Source organism: Zonotrichia leucophrys, chromosome 10 (assembly GCF_028769735.1).
Source record: "Zonotrichia leucophrys gambelii isolate GWCS_2022_RI chromosome 10, RI_Zleu_2.0, whole genome shotgun sequence".
In the NCBI taxonomy this organism is placed as follows: Eukaryota; Metazoa; Chordata; class Aves; order Passeriformes; family Passerellidae; genus Zonotrichia; species Zonotrichia leucophrys.
Genome location: NC_088180.1, coordinates 8,872,320 through 8,880,891, shown reverse-complemented (window position 1 = coordinate 8,880,891; position 8,572 = coordinate 8,872,320). Strand labels below are relative to the sequence as shown.

At 37.1% G+C, this 8,572-nt stretch overlaps 1 protein-coding gene across 1 annotated transcript in view; it reads right to left on the bottom strand.

Annotated features, from left to right (window-relative positions):
• The window catches only part of GLDN (gliomedin), a 94,186-nt gene that overhangs the window by 54,949 nt on the left and 30,665 nt on the right, over nt 1-8,572 (bottom strand). The window lies entirely within an intron of this gene.

Below are 8,572 nucleotides of genomic sequence, written 5' to 3'. Positions count from 1 at the left end.
ATGCAAATAAAGGACTCAGCTGTCAGTGAGAAAAGTATCTAAAGTAATTTAAAAATGTAACAAATAAAATTATTAAATTGACTGTACATTTGAAAGTAAAAAATTTAATCTCATTTTCTACTTGTAAAAGACAGCACAACAAACTCAATTTGTATACAATGCCTAATTTTTTTCACTCAAATTAAAAGCTTTCAGAATTACAAACATCTGGCTGAGTGACAGGGAACTGAAAGGTAGAAAATGGCGCACTAAAAAAAATATTTAAAAGATCACAAAACTCTTTAACACATCTACAAATAGACAGTGACCTAATCTTGAGATGCTCCCAATGAAAATATTTATCCTAGTATTTTACGAGCCTTATTAGTAATTTTTAAACATTAATAAACAATTTTCATTTTATAGATTGTTCACTTTCTGTATTCTCCTATACAATCCAATGTTACAGACTCAATGAATATCCTATTAAATTCAATTCTAACCTCAAAAGAAAATTCCACTTGACAGTTTCAAGTACAAAGGAATGCAGTACTGTTTGATAGAGGAAAATAGTTCAGAATTTAAGTCAAATCTGCTTGAAGCAAATTCTTTTGTAATTTAAAACTGGAATTTGCACCTGACATGCAATTTTAATCAGCATTTAAGAGGTTAAGAGTGTTAGGTGATGTTGTGTTGAATCCTACCTACTGTTATTGTAAGCCTTAAAATTGATGATATCTATTTATGAAAGTGCCGTGTTTGCATGCTGTGATAATTGTGATTATCACAATTGTGATAATTGTGCCTTTTTCGAGCACAGATCTTTAATTCCACAGTGTGGGCAAGCAGAGGATCCCACACCCCTGTTCTCCTGCAGCGCTCATTCCCTCAGACGGATCGCTGCACTAAAAGGAGCCCCAGGTGCCCGCAGGCCCCAGCGCTGCCCTGGAGGGATGTGCTGCCCCTCCTGCGGGATTTGCTGCCCCTCTCCCGGTGCAGGAAACCCTGCTCAGGTACCAGGGGGCTCTGTAGGAACCTCGGCAGGGCCAGCAGATGGCGAATTCCCCCTACCACAAACACAGCTATAACTATAGCTATATAACTAAACTATATTCAGCCTTGGCCAAGCCCTGCTGAAAGCCCAGACACTCCTGCTCTCACTCAGGTACTAAACTCTGCTTGAGGGAGACGTGGAGTCATTCAAAGCGTGGAGACAGAGAGAAAACCCAGCCCAGGGACAGAATTTATTGGCAAGAAATCATCCTGCTTATTAATATTCCATTTATTCATTATTCCAATTAGCACTGGCATAGAACATTTTCCAGTATCACCTTTTGCTAAAAGAATTCTCCCAGACTAGTTGAATCTTTATGTATCATTTGGCATCAGGATCAGCAGAACCTAACTTGGTAGGGCTCAAAATTATTTCTGAGAAGCTGTAGGGCTTTGCTAGTACTTTAAGTATAATTCAACCATTAATTTGATGTACTGATACCAACACATTCTCTCAATATATCTTAATACAATATTTTCCCTGTTGCTGGCTTAATTTAATGTAGTGCCTCTATGGCATTATTCCACAGTAGAACAGCAATCACTAAGGAAATACTCTGGTCTTTGAACTTAGGTTTTCATGAGTAATGCAGGGCCCAACACCTCATGGAGCCTCACCACACTTCTGCAGAAGGTACCAACTTATCAGCCCAAGAACTGAGCAGGTCTTCACAATAACTCTTTAGTCTTTAATTAATTGCTGGCCAAAATCAAGTCACATTCAATATAGGGCATATTTGGCACAATGTGTACAACTCTATTAAACAACCTGATTAGACCTGAAATACCTCCCACTGGATTTCAATCATTAATTCCTCTTTAATTTCAGAAGGGTTGATTAGCATTTCACTCACTGTCTTATAAACTTACCCTTACCTTGTAATGATATGTAGATGGAATTGAATTTCATTCTCCATTTAACAATCATTGAAATATTCTTGGCAAGTAATTATAGATCAAAATAACTATATTCAGAAACTGCACCTTCTAACACCTGTATGCATATTTGTGTTTATATTCATCCTTTTTTAATTCCAACAAATATTGGAAAATCTTTTTCAGTGTTAAACAATAGTTCAAGAGAGACATGAGAAGAGTATAAATCAGTATTGTTATAGTATTAAGTATGGTGCTAACTGCATTAAGAAAATTGCCACTTACTGCCATTTCAGAAAGCACATAATTAAATTTTGCAAAAGAACTTGGTCCAGCTACTGAATGAATTCTAAAGCAGCTGCAAATGGATCTCTTTCTGTTTGAAATGTTTTCAAATGGAATATCACCAGCTCAGATGTATAAATACAAATGAAAGTGTATGCATGGTCTTCCTTCTAATGTTAAAGACAATGCAAAGAAGATAAATTCATTCTGCAGAAGTGTTATCAATCCATTGTATTACTTCACCTAATGAACTCAAAGCATGTTATGAGAATCAATTAAATCTTTGCAATGAGGCTGATTTGATAAACTCCTGCCTCAAGGAAAGGTTACAGTAAAAAACAATGTACCTGTGTGGCTTTGGACCTAATTACTCATGGGCCCCTTCACTCAGACAAGGTTTGGTCAAAACCCCAAGGCAACAGGTCACTTATCCGTTTTAAATGTCTTTGCTTAGGTGTCAGGATATATGTGAGCCTGCATCTATGAGGATGGTGTGGGTAAACAAGATTGCACACACAGTAAATATTTTCCTGTGTAAACCACACCATTAACAGTCTAACCAAAGGCTGTGGAGCAGGAACTGCCCCTGACAATACTTTGGCTCCAGCCTCCAGTAAAACTCAGGGACAGCAGAAAGTTGCAGATTAAAGGGAAATGGGAAGGTGATCCAGCTCCTACTGTGAATGCGGCTCCAGAGAACCTACATACAGGTGAGGATGATGGCATCACCATCACGAGGAACAGCTTGTCAGAACTGGGGACACAATGCCCTGTAGTGACACCCCACCTTGGAAGGAACAGGATTGACCTTAATACATATGTATCATTTTATTACATAATTGAGATGCAAGAACACTTCCAGAAGGATCTATACATCTTGTTAAAACATGCCAGTTGTGATTTATTATTGCTTCCCTATCATTATTAACAAGGTTAGCAGTAAATTATTGTGTTTCTCTTTGTTACAGGCAAATATCCCACTTGAAATGACACATGCAAGAACCTCAAACTTTGGTTGGCTGTTTTTTCAACAGCCACTTAAATTTATATCAAGAAATGACAGCTCCCCATTTTCAGCTCCTGCTACTCACTACAGCTCTTTGTCAACAGCAGCACGTCACCTGGCAAATAGAGAAGTCCATTGAAATTCTCCTAATTTAGTCTCTTGTCACTAATTGGTTCTGGAAATGCCATGGAAACTGTGACATAACTCCACAAAGGATAAATTGTTTTAGGGAACTGCATCCTAGAGGGTTACAGGTTTCCATGCAGCACACTAGTACAAAACACTGCCACAAGCTGGTGAGGTTTGTGGTTAACAGGACAAGGAAGTTTTTGCAGATGACACAAAAAGTTGTACTCCCTAGGGAGCATTTACCCTGCTGGGCTCTCTGGACACTGTGCTCAAAAAGCCCTGTGGAAGAACTCAAGCTTCAGATGGCCAAGGCCAAAAGGAGAATCCAAATACATGTATTTGTAAAAAAAAAAGAAAACACCAAACTCACCACTATACTGACCAACCACACAGCATATTTCCTGAAATAGGGGCAATGGTGAAGTGTGCAGTATTGACATACAGGAGTAGTGTCCAAATTTATAAACTATTAAGAACTCAGTTATGCCATGTCCTTTAAATTTGTCATGTTATGGATAATAAATTTTTGAGCAGATTCAATAACAGGCCTACTTAAATTTCAAAATGCTTTCAAAATTTTCTGTTTAAGCCTGCTAACATGTATCTGCTTCTACATTGATTTTTTATAATTAAATTTTTAAGTTCCCAAATCTCCTCTGAGAATTCAAGGAGTTCTCCACAGAACAGAGAGCACGAGCAGAACATGACTAGAGCAATAGGAGATTAAACCAATACAAAACATCATTCATGTTTGGCTTCTGAAAAAGCTGATAATTTAGAAGTGTTTCAGTGACACCGAAATACCACTGACTGGACTTGGATCAGAGTAAAAACCCAAAATGAATATTACTGGAATAGAGCCCTTACAAATCCAGTGAGTATTTATATATTGGTCCCCAGTCTGAAAATCTAAAAAGTAAACTGACATTTATTCACCAAGCCTTTAGACAACTTACAATGTGTGGTTTACAGGGGTTCATCTCAGTATTTTGAGCAAGTCTAATGAAATGTCATACAGAGCCAGTGGGATTTAGAGGTGTATGTTTTACGATTGCTCCTGAAAGCAAGGAAAAATTAATCTTAAACACATTTTGAAATTAATAGCAAAGACTCCATGTTCTTCTAATTGATTAGCAATAAACAGCAGTACCCACGTACAACATAAATCCTAGATTGTCTTCCTTCAGCCTGACCTCTCAGATACTGTATAGTTTACCTCATCTGCAGAGCTTTGCCACTATTATTTTTATAGTATTTTAATTCTGGAATATTAAGGTTGCACTTTGTGCCACAATCTGGCTTTGTGCAGGCAAAACATGCTCAGATGCTGAATTGCCTTGCAGAAAAAAGCACTCATATCTGAATTGTGTTCAAATCCAGAAAAAAACCACTTTTCAACTCTTGTAGATTTAACTTCAGGGTTACATTCAGTAACAAATGCTCACAGATTCTTGTAGCAGCCAGACATCTGTATTAATTTCTGTATAAAAGTTAAAACACATATCCAGGACAACTAAAGATTTAATTAACACCTTCTGAGAGCCATTTCTAAAATTACCATTTGACCACAAGTATTTGCTAACCCTTCAGTATAATTTGGGGTTTTGGTGTTACAGAATGTGCAGAAATGGATATGCCTTAACTATGCAAGACTGTAAAGCATACAGTCTCCTGATTACTGTAACATAAGCACTGAGAAGTTTAATGAAGAGAAATAATTGCCCTCCCCTTGCTCATGATGATTCTGCTGGGTTATTAAAAGATTTTATGCATCACATCTTTTGTGTGTATCCTAGTATGGAGAGGGAGGAACAAGGATTGTTTCACCTACTGCATGTGTAGATCCATGCAGAAATCAAAGAATAACCTGCACATTGCTAATCTCATTTAGTCAAAAATAAGGATTGTGCAATGGTACGTTCTTTTTGTGTGCTCTCCTCCTAAAAGTTTTTTGTACTTAATGTAATAAAAAGAGGAAGGGAAGAAAATTTTTAAACTATTTTCAGTCCCATATATACCAGTTTTCTAAAACATGCAGCAATACAGAACCACTGTATCTGAGGAAAAACCCCATAATCCTAATTTATTACATGTGATGGAGCTTTCTTACAAAGACAAAAACTCTGCACTCACAGCTCATTAAACAAAAGTAAGCTCAAGAAATAACTTGGACTTTCCTAATCCTGGTTGCACAGAACTCTATTCCTATTCAGCAAACTGAACCTTTTTGTCTTCCTCCCAGCCCTTGGGGGATCCTGTACCAGGGAGAGAAATGCCTCTGTAAGCCACAAACCACAAAGAACGAAATGGGATCGCTGGATCTAAACCACACAACTTCTTGATCAAAAAAACATTGCTTCTGTTGAGAACAAACTGGATGAACACTTGAACTCTGATATTACCCCTTAGAAGATAACAGAGCACCATGAGGATGAAATGTAGACATCACGAGTCCTGCTTAGACAATACACTTGCCAAATCATTTTTAGTTTAATTATCTCTCAGGAGTAAAACTATCAGTTAATAAATGTGGACTGTAAAGTCAAATCTATTGTGCTTTCAAAATTAAATGTACAAGAGAAGTTACATGAAGACTTTTTAAAATTATTTAGGGAATAAGCTGCATCCAATATCTCTTTAGAATGAGGTGTCTTTTGAAGACAAACAACAAGAATGAAACATTCATTGCAAACTGGCTTTAATTATTTTTCAGGTGAAATACATTAAAAGCAATATGTTTTTGCCAAGAGGGCATATCATTTTTGGACCTAGAGCAATGACTCCCAGAAATAATTATCTTTTATTAGACTGATGCTTGTGTACAACATAAACAACTGATAAGCAACAGAGCTGTCCATCACAACTATCCTGTCAGGCTGTTATTAAAGACTGACAAAGGACTGATTGTTATGGGGGTGATTGTATCAAGTACATGCATGCATATAAAAAGTTGAACATTTTAAATTAATCCATTGGCAAAACCCAATCACTGGTCAAAACACCCAACAAAAACTTTTTTTTGAAAAAATATCCCATTCAATTTTGCATAAAAACACCAGTAAAGAAATTTAAAAGTCTCAGAACATGTATTAAAAGATGCAATATTTTTGCATCACATAAGGCAGAATATCTAAGACATCTTGGCTGTATCTAATTTTTAGAAAAATAAAGGGTAATACAGAAGCCTAAACAGACCTTATCCTGTTCCCATTTTAACCAAAAGAGATTTTGTCAGTACTTTTATTAAGGATATGCTGCATTTACTCTTTTGCAACAAGAAAGCCATTTGTTCTCAGTCAATTCTGCTGGAGTATTTTCTCCCCATATCCATGATAGAGGACATCTTTATACAGACCTCTCCTTCACACCAGTGAAGTGCCTTTTGATCTTTTTATGCCTAGAATTCAAGCCAAATGCAACATTTCCTCTAATTCTGCAGTTTTCAGCCTTCAGAAGATACTGAAAAAACTATAACTATACCTGAACCAAAGGAGGCCCTACTCATGCAAACCCCAAATGTTTAAATTAAGGACTAAATCATAATTATTGGTTTATTCATCACCATTTTTCTAACTTGAAAATTGCAACTTGATATCTAGAGTTGTGCAAATAAAGGTCCTCCTCACAAACCAGCCGCATCTCAATAAAGCTTTAATAACATACTTGGGAAAGAGTATTGTTTTATTCTAGAATTTCAACACCTTCACCATGCCTGTCAGTGGTAAAAGCAAAGCAGAAACATTGTCTTAATCAGATGAGATTGATTTTTCAGCTGTTCCCTGTGATGGAACCAAGCAGTAGTTTATATTTTTTGCTATGAAAAAGTCTCATAGGAGCATCCTTGCCTTTCTACATGAAAGTGTGAGGTTCTGTCTTCCCACCTCCCATCTCAGATACCAGGACCTTTTCCTATTTGAAATATACGGACACAGAAATCTGAGCTCTCTATCTGGGCCGTGATGTGTTATTGAGCTTTTTCCAGGCCAGGCACAGGCCTGGCTTTCAGCAGCACCAGGAAATCTCATGCAGGGCTCTCTCTCTTTCTCCCTTTATCCAAGTTCCCACTTTTGCTGCTCAGCCATTCCAGTTCTCAGGTATTAAATGGGACATGTACAGATCTCAATGTCATTGGGCACTCAGACACTGTGTCACCACAGCCACTGGGAAAGGCCATTTTATCAAATTAAAGACAATTTTTATTAGTCCTATTGAAAGTATGTCCAAAAAACCCACCCTTCTGGCTGGCTGATTCTGGTCTGTCTCTCCATGAGTTTTCACAAACTACTCCTTCCTCCTGCTTTCCAACAAAGCTGCTGTTTGACAGCTCAAAAGTCTGCTGTCTCACATCAAACCTCAGACAACTGTCCCACAACTGCAGCATGTGAGATAAATTATATTTTGCTTAAATCTCAGGTGTGGTTTGCTCAAACTAGATGTAAAATTCTACACAAGCCAGTTGACAAGACCAGTTAAATACACAAAACTGATTGATTAGACTACAGGAAATCTTGCTGAAACATGTACAGCCAGCAAGAGTTCCTCTCTACCACCTGCCCATGTATTTCTGTTGTGATATTGAGCATTTTGTCCTGCAGTCAAAGAAAGTTTCAATAATGGGGAATATTTTTTTCCCAGGGAAATTTGCTTAAGTGCTGAAAAGGTAAAATTTGAAACTTCCTTGAGACAACGTAACACATGCAAAATGATGCTGACATAGCTCCACAACCTCTGCAGGACTGCAGGAAATTGTCAAACTGAAAGCACTGAAGTACTCAGGATGATTACATGCTGGAGCAAGTCTAATTAATTCAACTGCTTTAAAATAGTATTGCATCTTTTGATAATTGAGTTTTATCAGAAATGGAAAAACAGAGGCACAGAATTAAATTGATTGATGAAATTGATCTGTTGCTTTCTGGATGAAAACAAACAAAAGCTAATTCTTGGCACTCAGAGAAAGAATCCATTTTTGAGAGACTGCAGGGTTAAACTCTAAAAAACCTTGTTAAAAGACAAATCTTCCTAAAATATATTTTTTAAAAGGTAGTAAAAACTGTATTTTCCACTCTAAATAATTCTAAAATAATCCAAAACTGGTCAGTCATGGTACAGTTACCACAGAACCTTCTCATCTACCAACCTAGAGGGAAAGCTTCTCAGACCAACAGTCAGAAAATCCATAAACTCAATCAAAGTAGAAAACTCTGATATGGACTGTCAAAGATAAATAGTTTACTAATCACT